The following is a 12,953-nucleotide window of genomic DNA, read 5'->3' on the forward strand; positions in this document are numbered from 1 at the left end:
CGTTTTTCCGCGTTTCCGCGGCGGTTTTAACCGCGCAATTTTGCCGCGAAAACGCAAAAAATAAGCAGCCCATGCATTCCTATGGGATTTCGCAATGCTGTGCTAATGCTGCGGTTTTTACCGCGGCGGAATCGCTTCGCGGTAAAAAACGCAGCATGCTCATTAATGTCGAGGAATCGCGGCGATCCCGCACCCATAGGAATGCATTATTCTGCTTACTTTCCGCATGTGGCTGTGCACACCATGCGAAAAGTAAGCAGACCATTTGCGGATGGTACTCACGGTCCGGAGGAGAGGAGACTGTCCTCCGGGCTTTGGGTACCATATCCCTGTAAAAAATAGAATTTAAAATAAAAAATATTGTTATTCTCACCTTCCGACGTCCCGCGCAGCCTTCCCGCCTCTCTCCACGCTCCCGGGTCCCAGTAAGCCTTTGCGAGCGATGACGTCCGTTCTCGCGGGATCGCGAAGTCTCGCGGTCATTCGCGAGACGTCGCGATCCCGTGAGAACAGACGTCATCGCAGTAATTGTCGCAAAGGATTACTGGGACCAGGAGCGTGGAGAGAGGCGGGAAGGCTGCGCGGGACGTCGGAAGGTGAGAACAATATTTTTTTATTATTTTTTACATTCTATCTTTTACTATTGATGCTGCATAGGTGGCCTCAATAGTAAAAAGTTGGTCAGACTCGTCAAACACTATGTTTGACGAGTGTGACCAACCTGTCAATCAGTTCTCCAAGCGATGCTCCAGATCGCTTGGAAAACGCTAGCAATTCTGCAAGCTAATTACGCTTGCAAAATGCTAGTTTTTCCGCGGGAAAATCGTGGGAATTTAAAATGCGATTTTCCCACGGAATGGAATTCCGGCGGTAATTTCTGCGAGAGTTCCACTACGTGTGAACCCAGCCTAAAAGTCCTCATGTTCGTCTCCGTCTGTGGACGCTTAGTGGGCATGGGATTTCTTGAAATCCCATCCATTATGCTGGAACATCTGGACGCTGCACAAGTACACAACGTCCAACCTGCAGCATTTACTGATTGTGTGCATATAGCCTAAGGCAGTGGTCCCCAACCTTTCTGACCTTGAGAGCCACATCCAGCTCTGAGAGAGGGTGATGAGCCACATTCAGCTCTGAGAAAGGGTCGCGAGCCATGTTCAGCTTTGAGAGATAGTTGCAAGCCACATCCGGCTCCCACACTCCCTCACATTAGTGGCAACCAAAGCCCCTGTTATGGGTATAATGATAGCCAAAGCTTTTCCACAGAAGCAGTATACCAAGATTAAAGGGTTCCCACAATTCCCTCTTCAGTATTCTCCCATCAGGCACTCCCACCACACTGTCGTATCCAGCTTCAAGCACCTCCTCTGACCGGTAGTATCATACTGTCTCCAGCACACCATCCTTAAATTATCTCTAAGCCCCTAAGACCAGTATATGTGCATCCAGATCTGCTCTTCTGTGCCGGACTACTCACAAAATTCACCATTTTGAGATGAGCTCTTCATAGCTTTTTGCTAGACCTGGAGCTAGTGCACCAAGCTAGTAGATAGCTGCGAGCCACAGTTCATGAGATCACGAGCCACATGTGGCTCTCGAGCTACAGGTTGGGGATCCCTGCCCTAGGGGGTGCAATTTTTAGAATAGTGTCACTTTGAGGGGCCTATGACAGAAAATACCCAAAAGTCACTTCAAATGTGATGAGGTCAGTAAAAAAAAAAAAAAAAAAAAATGGTTATGTATATTTTGTAGGAAAGACGAGAAATTGCTGATCAACATTTAAATCTTCTAAACAAAAAACAAAACCAAAAAAAGTTTAAAAAATGAAGCAGATGCAAAGTCGACATGTGTGAAATGTTATTTATTACCTATTTTGTGTGACATAATCCTCTGATTTAAGGGAATAAGAATTAGGCTGTGTGTACATGATCAGTAAACGCTGCGTACTTGTGTAGCATCCAGATGTTCCAGTATAGTGGATGGAATTTCAAGAAATCCCATGCCCACTATGCGTGCACCGACGCCCGCAGCCCACCTGCGGAGACGGACATGTGGCACGTCTTTCCTGCAGTATGTCTATTTAGCTTGCGGAGACCTGAGCCCCCTTAAAATAAATTTCACCCGTCCAATGCACTGGACTCAATGAATCCGCACGGTTGAACGAACACATGTGAATTTACCTGCGTTCAATAGCCGGCAGCGCTTTGGAAGCAGCGAACACGTGCTGCGTCTAAAGCGCTGCAAATTCCTGAACATGTGCATATACCCTTAAAGATCTAATAATTGCTAAATTCTCTCCAAATTTCTTTTTTGTCACATATAAACAAGTCATATTGAACAAATTTCACCACTATCATGAAGTAAAATGTCACGAGAAACCAATCTCAGAATCAGAGGGATCCGTTGAAGCGTAGCAGAGTTATTACCTCATAAAGTGATCAGAACTGTAAAAGCTGGCCTGCTCAGGAAGGCGAAAATAGGCTTGTGGGTGAATGGGTTAAAGAGGTGGTCCGGTCCAAAATGATACGTCTGCAGTCAGCGTGTATATCCCTCCAAGTCCCGCAATGTGCGCTGCGAGGATTCACCGGTTTCTGAGGCAGTAACGGCAGCGATGCATGTGATACAAGCGTATGGAGCGAGGCTGCCCGGGAGTGTGCATAGCGCATACATCACCGCCACTCCCAGCACCGAAAGCAGCGAATCCTCACAGCTCACAATGCCTGCACTGGGGGGATTCAGAGATCTGCAGTCACAGACTTTTCAGTTTAGACTGGACAACTCCTTAAATATCCTGAAACTTTTGTTTTCCAACTTTTTTTTTTTTCTTTAAACTGTTGAGCATTGAAAAACTCTCCAACTTAAATGCGCTGTGTCATCTGGCTAAATGGGAAAAATTCAAAGCGTTTCTAAAAACAGGCAACTTTGCAATTTGCTTTTTCATTATAAGGAGTTTTAGTTCTATTGTGTGCCATTCCGGAGCATCTCTACAGTTCATCATCTGGGAGGCTGGGAAGGAGTGCGCTCCTGAAAAGAAAAGATGATCGGTCCTCTGTAAGACGTACCCATCACCTCTAGGGAAACGTTAAGATGTAAAAGGAAATTAAAACATAATATCTCCCAAATCGTTAGGAAAATTAAAAATAAAAGTATTTTCTAATTCAATAATAAAAGCTTTTGCCCATTAAAGGGAACCTGTCAGCAGTTTTGGCTGCTATAAGATGCTGCCACTGCCTATCAGGGCTTATCTACAGCAGTCTATAATGCTATTATATTCTATAAAGCTGTAGATAAGCCCCCGGTCTGACATGAAAGATAAGAAAAATACGTTTTATTATACTCACCTGGGGGGGCAGTCCGGTCTGATGGGTATCACAGGTCCGGGTCTGACGTCTCCCATCTTCTTGCGATGACGCCCTCCTGCTGCTTCATCGCTGCCCGTTCTGCGCAGGCGTACTTCTGTGCCCTGTTGAGGGCAAAGTACTGCAGTGCGCAGGCGCCGGGAAAGGTCAGAGAGGCCCAGTGCCTGCGCGCTGCAGTACTTTGCTCTGCACTCAACAGGGCAGATTAAGTACGCCTGCGCAGGAGCGCGATGCCGGAGAGCGATGAAGCAAGCAGGAGGGCGGCATCGCAAGGTGGGAGGCACCAGACCTGGACTTGCGACACCCATCGGACCGCCCCCCCTCCCCCCTCGGTGAGTATAATAAAAGTTATTTTTCTTATCTTGCAGGTCAGACCGGGGGCTTATCTACAGCATTATAGAATGCTGTAGATAAGCCCTGAAAGGCAGCGGCCGCATCTTATAGCGTACAAAACAGGTGACAGGTTATCTTTAAAAGGGGTTTTCCAAATCTTAGGCCTCGCTCACACGAGCATATAGCACGGTCGAGTGCTATCCAATGTTTTATGGGTTAGCACTTGGCCCAAATGTTATACTATGGGACAATGCAGATATGCAATACGGTATGAGAGAACAAACACAGCATGCTGCGACTGGCAGCGAAACTCAGCCCACACGCACCCATACAAGTCTATAGTTATGTGTGAAACATCAGACTGCACTCGGATGTCATCCCAGTGCAGCCTGATATACGCCGAGACTAGCAATGGAGGACAAGGAGTGAATGCAGACTTTTCCTCTTAGGGTTCGCTCACAATGGTGTATATTATTTAGGAGGGCAATGTGAGAAATTCTTGCATTGCACTCTGACCAGTGTTAGACCCCATTCAAGTCAATAGGTGTGTGCAAAACATCAGAGTGAACTCGGATGTCATCCAAGTGCACAGTCCGACATACGCCGAGACAGGCAATGGAGGAACTAATCTCTCCTTCTCACCTGTGACCAGTTTCCAGTAAGCAAGAGGATCGGCGCACAGAGCACGGACACTTGGCTCACGCTCGCAGCATGGTTTCAGCTGATTGTCATTAGCTTGTCACATCCTATACCATATGTGAATGTGACCCGACCCCAGGACTGCATTGACGGGTGAGAGGGACTGATGACTTAATGTCTCCATACGTCTGACGGCTTGCTTGTGTGTGTGGCAGCTGGTATCGGGCACCAGTCCTATATGTGATCCTATAGGGCCAATACTAGGCACAATCTGGGGCGCTGATCTGTCACTTGTGGACTATTTTTTGTTCGCTTCTTTAGCTGCATCAGGTTTGGGGCTCTGACCCAAGAATCTGCGGAAATCGTTCCATGACGTATTCCATACTAATAACAGGAAACCACTGGACTGACCTCTGTATGGGCTAAGTTAGAACAAGGAAATATTTAGACAAAATGCTATTTTCGACTCTGCCACAAAAACCAGCAAAGCGCCAATGTTTTACCAAAACCGCACCTGGACCAATGCTCACAGCAAATCTCATACATAATCATCAAGGGCAGCGGGGACTACAATGGCCCGGAGGCATCTCCCGGGGACTACAAATGACCAGGAGGCATCTCCCGGGGTCACGGGGACTACAAATGACTAGGAGGCATCTCCCGGGTACTACAAATGACCAGGAGGCATCTCCCGGGGTCACGGGGACTACAAATGACTAGGAGGCATCTCCCGGGAACTACAAATGAGCAGGAGGCATCTCCCGTAGTCGCGGGGAGTACAATTGACCAGGAGGCATCTCCCGGGGTGGCGGGGACTACAAATGACCAGGAGGCATCTCCCGGGGTGGCGGGGACTACAAATGACCAGGAGGCATCTCCCGGGGTGGCGGGGACTACAAATGACCAGGAGGCATCTCCCGGGGTGGCGGGGACTACAAATGACCAGGAGGCATCTCCCGGGGTGGCGGGGACTACAAATGACCAGGAGGCATCTCCCGGGGTGGCGGGGACTACAAATGACCAGGAGGCATCTCCCGGGGTGGCGGGGACTACAAATGACCAGGAGGCATCTCCCGGGGTGGCGGGGACTACAAATGACCAGGAGGCATCTCCCGGGGTGGCGGGGACTACAAATGACCAGGAGGCATCTCCCGGGGTGGCGGGGACTACAAATGACCAGGAGGCATCTCCCGGGGTGGCGGGGACTACAAATGACCAGGAGGCATCTCCCGGGGTGGCGGGGACTAAAAATGACCAGGAGGCATCTCCCGGGGTGGCGGGGACTAAAAATGACCAGGAGGCATCTCCCGGGGTGGCGGGGACTACAAATGACCAGGAGGCATCTCCCGGGGTGGCGGGGACTACAAATGAGCAGGAGGCATCTCCCGGGGTGGCGGGGACTACAAATGACCAGGAGGCATCTCCCGGGGTGGCGGGGACTACAAATGACCAGGAGGCATCTCCCGGGGTGGCGGGGACTACAAATGACCAGGAGGCATCTCCCGGGGTGGCGGGGACTACAAATGACCAGGAGGCATCTCCCGGGGTGGCGGGGACTACAAATGACCAGGAGGCATCTCCCGGGGTGGCGGGGACTACAAATGACCAGGAGGCATCTCCCGGGGTGGCGGGGACTACAAATGACCAGGAGGCATCTCCCGGGGTGGCGGGGACTACAAATGACCAGGAGGCATCTCCCGGGGTGGCGGGGACTACAAATGACCAGGAGGCATCTCCCGGGGTGGCGGGGACTACAAATGACCAGGAGGCATCTCCCGGGGTGGCGGAGACTACAAATGACCAGGAGGCATCTCCCGGGGTGGCGGAGACTACAAATGACCAGGAGGCATCTCCCGGGGTGGCGGAGACTACAAATGACCAGGAGGCATCTCCCGGGGTGGCGGGGACTACAAATGACCAGGAGGCATCTCCCGGGGTGGCGGGGACTACAAATGACCAGGAGGCATCTCCCGGGGTGGCGGGGACTACAAATGACCAGGAGGCATCTCCCGGGGTGGCGGGGACTACAAATGACCAGGAGGCATCTCCCGGGGTCACGGGGACTACAAATGACTAGGAGGCATCTCCCGGGTACTACAAATGACCAGGAGGCATCTCCCGGGGTCACGGGGACTACAAATGACTAGGAGGCATCTCCCGGGAACTACAAATGAGCAGGAGGCATCTCCCGTAGTCGCGGGGAGTACAATGACCAGGAGGCATCTCCCGGGGTGGCGGGGACTACAAATGACCAGGAGGCATCTCCCGGGGTGGCGGGGACTACAAATGACCAGGAGGCATCTCCCGGGGTGGCGGGGACTACAAATGACCAGGAGGCATCTCCCGGGGTGGCGGGGACTACAAATGACCAGGAGGCATCTCCCGGGGTGGCGGGGACTACAAATGACCAGGAGGCATCTCCCGGGGTGGCGGGGACTACAATTGACCAGGAGGCATCTCCCGGGGTGGCGGGGACTACAAATGACCAGGAGGCATCTCCCGGGGTGGCGGAGACTACAAATGACCAGGAGGCATCTCCCGGGGTGGCGGAGACTACAAATGACCAGGAGGCATCTCCCGGGGTGGCGGGGACTACAAATGACCAGGAGGCATCTCCCGGGGTGGCGGGGACTACAACAGGGTGGATAAAAATCTTGATTTTTTTAAAAAAATCAAAAAAATCAGATTTTTTTGATTTAAATCAGATTTTTTTGATTTAAATCATTTTTCTTTTCATAGACTTTAACCATCCCAGTAAAATGTCTGTTAAAAAAATAGGTTGTAAATTAATTGCCAGACTTACCACTAGTACTAGGCTCCTGGTGCATAAGAAGCTGTGGGGGTTCATTGACATTAGTTGTATCACTATCAACATCTTCATTTCCCTTCTGGTTGCAGTTTTCATAATGTGATTTCAAACGGCAAACAAGTCCTTGGATATCCTTTTGACAGTATTTGCACTTTGCTCTTGCACCTTTCTTTCCAAGATCTGCTGCTGGCATCTCAACAAAATGAACCCAAATAGGGTCTCTCTTACGACCTGCTGCCATGGCTCACACAGATCACTTATGAAGTTTGATTGTTACTACAGCCTGAGCCAAGCACTGCTGATGTTACTACAGCCTGAGCCAAGTACTGCTGACTATCCAACAAGTTTGGGCATGTCAACTGAATGCAGGGAAAAAGAAACTAAACCAAAACTGAAACCAAGCTAGAAGTGTGGAATTAAAGGGGCAGTATGAACAAAATGTGGAGGCTATTCATAGTTTATACAATTAAGACATGCTGCTTTTAAACACCTACCTATTGCCATATAGTAAAACAAAAAAGATTTTTACTTACTTTGGGGTCCCCCCCTCACCCTGGCGTTAGATCGTTGCCCCTAGTTTCGTCCGTGTAACTATGGGCGCACATGCACACTGCTCTCACTTCTCATTTTAATCGTGATTTATATTAAAAAAAAGCCTTTTGATTTAAATCAGTGATTTAAATCATGATTAAAATCATGATTTAAATCGATCCGATTTAAATAGAAAAAAATCTTTTGATTTAAATCGTGATTTAAATCATGATTTAAATCGGCGTGATTTAAATCAATCCACCCTGGACTACAAATGACCAGGAGGCATCTCCCGGGGTGGCGGGGACTACAAATGACCAGGAGGCATCTCCCGGGGTGGCGGGGACTACAAATGACCAGGAGGCATCTCCCGGGGTGGCGGGGACTACAAATGACCAGGAGGCATCTCCCGGGGTGGCGGGGACTACAAATGAGCAGGAGGCATCTCCCGGGGTGGCGGGGACTACAAATGAGCAGGAGGCATCTCCCGGGGTGGCGGGGACTACAAATGAGCAGGAGGCATCTCCCGGGGTGGCGGGGACTACAAATGAGCAGGAGGCATCTCCCGGGGTGGCGGGGACTACAAATGAGCAGGAGGCATCTCCCGGGGTGGCGGGGACTACAAATGAGCAGGAGGCATCTCTTGGGGTGGCGGGGACTACAAATGACCAGGAGGCATCTCCCGGGGTGGCGGGGACTACAAATGACCAGGAGGCATCTCCCGGGGTGGCGGGGACTACAAATGACCAGGAGGCATCTCCCGGGGTGGCGGGGACTACAAATGACCAGGAGGCATCTCCCGGGGTGGCGGGGACTACAAATGACCAGGAGGCATCTCCCGGGGTGGCGGGGACTACAAATGACCAGGAGGCATCTCCCGGGGTGGTGGGAACTACAAATGACCAGGAGGCATCTCCCGGGGTGGTGGGGACTACAAATGACCAGGAGGCATCTCCCGGGGTGGTGGGGACTACAAATGACCAGGAGGCATCTCCCGGGGTGGTGGGGACTACAAATGACCAGGAGGCATCTCCCGGGGTGGTGGGGACTACAAATGACCAGGAGGCATCTCCCGGGGTGGTGGGGACTACAAATGACCAGGAGGCATCTCCCGGGGTGGTGGGGACTACAAATGACCAGGAGGCATCTCCCGGGGTGGTGGGGACTACAAATGACCAGGAGGCATCTCCCGGGGTGGTGGGGACTACAAATGACCAGGAGGCATCTCCCGGGGTCGTGGGGACTACAAATGACCAGGAGGCATCTCCCGGGGTCGTGGGGACTACAAATGACCAGGAGGCATCTCCCGGGGTCGTGGGGACTACAAATGACCAGGAGGCATCTCCCGGGGTCGTGGGGACTACAAATGACCAGGAGGCATCTCCCGGGGTCGTGGGGACTACAAATGACCAGGAGGCATCTCCCGGGGTCGTGGGGACTACAAATGACCAGGAGGCATCTCCCGGGGTCGTGGGGACTACAAATGACCAGGAGGCATCTCCCCGGGTTGTGGGGGCTAGAATCACCAGGAGGCATTTCCTTGGGTCACGGGGACAATGACCAGGAGGCATCTCCTGGGGTCGTGGGGACTACAATGACCAGGAGGCATCTCCTGGGGTCGTGGGGACTACAATGACCAGGAGGCATCTCCCGGGGTCGTGGGGACTACGATGACCAGGAGATATCTCCCGGGGTCCTGGTCTGGGGGATATGACACAAAGTGCAGGTAACCAGCACAGCTACCCTACCCCGGGCTTGGGAACTACAAGTGTTTATATAGTGCCAGGGAGTGATGTTGCCCCTGTGGCTCCGCCCCCTCTGCAGGCCTCAGCAGCGTCCTGCGCTCACTTTTCACCACGGACTGCACCTACAGGACACCACAACAGCCCCGTAACTGCTCGTCTTCCCATCCGCGCCTCCGGCAGCACTGCTGTACCTGCTGCTCGATATCCCGCACTGTCCGGAGCCTCCAACACAGCTGTCTACACACACAGCTTCGTTCCTCACACACTGCGCGGCGTCACCGGAGAAACACGTCAAAACAGCAGCCAATCGTCTTTCAAAGCCTTCGCGCAGCCAGCCAATAGGTAAGTGAGTAGAGGCGGGATCTAGAAGCTCAGCAGCCAATCACAACTTCTCCACACAAGTAAGAAACAAACTGCACGCATGAATGGTAGATTGTGCGGATGTCACCAAAACACTGCAGCGCCTGACAACATGATACTGCAGCCGGCAGCACACTGACACCGGCACACTGACAGCGCTAACAGCAACGCACTGACAGCGCCCACAGCAACGCACTGACAACACTCAGCAACGCACTGACAACACTCAGCAACGCACTGACAGCGCCCACAGCAACACACTGACAGCGCCCACAGCAACGCACTGACAGCGCCCACAGCAACGCACTGACAGCGCCCACAGCAACACACTGACAGCGCCCACAGCAACTCACTGACAGCGCCCACAGCAACGCACTGACAACACTCAGCAACGCACTGACAGCGCCCACAGCAACACACTGACAGCGCCCACAGCAACGCACTGACAGCGCCCACAGCAACGCACTGACAGCGCCCACAGCAACGCACTGACAGCGCCCACAGCAACGAACTGACAGCGCCCACAGCAACTCACTGACAGCGCCCACAGCAACGCACTGACAACACTCAGCAACGCACTGACAGCGCCCACAGCAACACACTGACAGCGTCCACAGCAACGCACTGACAGCGCCCACAGCAACGCACTGACAACACTCAGCAACGCACTGACAGCGCCCACAGCAACACACTGACAGCGCCCACAGCAACGCACTGACAGCGCCCACAGCAACGCACTTCCAGCGCCCACAGCAACGCACTGACAGCGCCCACAGCAACGCACTGACAACACTCAGCAACGCACTGACAGCGCCCACAGCAACGCACTGATAACACTCACAGCAACGCACTGACAACACTCAGCAACGCACTGACAGCGCCCACAGCAACACACTGACAGCGTCCACAGCAACGCACTGACAGCGCCCACAGCAACGCACTGACAACACTCAGCAACGCACTGACAGCGCCCACAGCAACACACTGACAGCGCCCACAGCAACGCACTGACAGCGCCCACAGCAACACACTGACAGCGCCCACAGCAACGCACTGACAGCGCCCACAGCAACGCACTGACAGCGCTCACAGCAACGCACTGACAACGCTTACAGCAACGCACTGACAGCGCTCACAGCAACGCACTGACAATGCTCACAGCTCTGGAAGAGTTCCAGGAGGACAAACCTGAGCATTGTCCCAGTGGAAAGTTGTATGTTCCTGACCAGTGGAGGAAGAGAGTGATGTCTGAAGTTCATTGCTCTGCATTGGCTGGTCATCCAGGTATTTTTGGTACTAGAGATCTGGTGAGTCGCTCTTTTTGGTGGCCTGCCTTGTCTCGTGATGTCAGGAATTTTGTGCAGTCCTGTGGGACTTGCTCCCGGTCTAAACCTTGTTCTCGCTCTAGTGGGTTGTTGATGCCTTTGCCGGTCCCCAGGAGGCCATGGACCCATATTTCAATGGATTTCATCTCTGATATGCCGGTCTCTCAAAGAATGACTGTTATTTGGGTGATTTGTGATAGGTTCTCTAAGATGGTTCATCTTGTACCACTCCCTAAGTTGCCATCTTCCTCTGAGTTGGTGCCCCTGTTTTTGCAACAGGTAGTTCGCTTACACGGGATTCCTGAGAACATTGTATCTGACAGAGGAGTTCAGTTTGTGTCTAGATTTTGGAGGACGTTCTGTTCCAAGCTGGGAATTCAGTTGTCCTTCTCCTCTGCGTTTCACCATCAGACCAATGGGCAGACAGAGAGAACAAACCAGACCTTGGAGTCGTATTTGAGATGTTTTATTTCCGCTGATCAGGATGATTGGGTTTCATTTTTGCCCTTGGCCGAATTTGCTTTAAATAATAGAGCTAGTTCTGCCACTTTGATGTCACCTTTTTTTTGTAACTTTAGGTTTCATCCTCGATTTTCTTCAGGGCAGGTGGAGCCTTCTGCCTGCCCAGGTGTTGACACTGTGGTGGAGAGAATGCACCAGATCTGGGACCAAGTGGTGGATAAGTTATCTCTCTCCCAGGAAAAGGCCCAGCAGTTTTCCAACCGACATAGGACAGTTGGTCCCCAGTTTAAGGTGGGTGATATGGTTTGGTTATCATCAAAAAATATCGCTATGAAGGTAGCTTCTCCTAAGTTTAAGCCTAGATTTATTGGGCCTTACAAGATTTTGGAGATCATTAATCCGGTCTCTTTTCAGTTGGCTCTTCCTGTCACATTTAAAATCCATAATGTGTTTCATAAGTCCTTGTTGAAGAGGTTTGTTGAACCAGTAGTTCCTGGGGTGGCACCTCCGGACCCTGTATTGGTTGAAGGTAACATGGAATATGAGGTAGAGAAGATACTGGATTCCCGTCTGGCTAGACGGAGACTCCAGTATTTGGTTAAGTGGAAGGGTTATGGTCAGGAGGATAATTCCTGGGTCTCTGCCTCTGATATTCATGCCAAAAGATTGGTGCGTGCCTTTCATCGGGCTCACCCTGATCGCCCTGGTGGCGTGGATGAGGGTTCGGTGACCCCTCCTCAAGGGGTAGGTACTGTTATGAGTTCATTTTCCCCTTCATCATTGAGGTCTGATGAACTCCCTCTTCTGGTGAAGGAAGGTAGTGAGGCTGATTACCAAGCACCTGAGCTGGGAGAGGATGACTGGGCGACGGGGATCTCTGACTGGATATAAGGCAGCCGACGCCCTTCTGCCTCGCTGGTGATTTCTCTGTGGAATTCTAGGAGACCAGTCTGATTCCTGCTCCTCAAAAGCTAAGTTTTCTGCTTTGCCTTTTTGCATTTGTGTTTTGGTTTTAGTTTGCCTTGCTTTTCTGGATTCTGCCATTCCCTGCTGGGGTGAGCTGAATTCCTTTTTTGTCGGTTTGCTCTGTCTTCAGAAAATACCTGAGTACTGACATAGTCTTTTTGAAGCCTAGTGTCTTCAGGGCCTTTTTCCCTGTCAGTCTGTTGGCTCTTATTTTTATAGGGTTTATCGCGGATTGCAGACAGCAGCTTTCCTATCCTGTCCTGTCTAGTTAGCTTGGGCCCCATCATTTGCTCAGTCTATCTTTCTATCTGTGTTAGTGTTTTTTCTTCTTGCTTCACCGTCATTATATGTTGTGGGCTGCCTATTGCTTTGGGGTCTGCTCTGGGGCAGTTTAGATTTCCCTTTCTGTCTTTAGGCTAGGCAG

General features: G+C 51.7%; 1 protein-coding gene across 2 annotated transcripts in view; it reads right to left on the minus strand.

The window, feature by feature from the left end:
- Positions 1 to 9,763, minus strand: part of PJA2 (praja ring finger ubiquitin ligase 2) — a 64,139-nt gene extending 54,376 nt beyond the window's left edge. The window contains exon 1 of one of the 2 annotated variants that reach the window (XM_073549015.1): positions 9,608 to 9,763. The gene's annotated coding sequence lies outside the window, so the exon portion shown is untranslated. The remainder of the gene's footprint in view (positions 1 to 9,607) is intronic. The other variant, XM_073549094.1, reaches the window with a different exon arrangement.
- Between the last annotated feature and the right edge of the window lie 3,190 nt (positions 9,764 to 12,953).

This window comes from Dendrobates tinctorius, unplaced genomic scaffold (assembly GCF_039654945.1).
Source record: "Dendrobates tinctorius isolate UK_male_01 unplaced genomic scaffold, ASM3965494v1 ptg000003l, whole genome shotgun sequence".
Taxonomy (NCBI): Eukaryota; Metazoa; Chordata; class Amphibia; order Anura; family Dendrobatidae; genus Dendrobates; species Dendrobates tinctorius.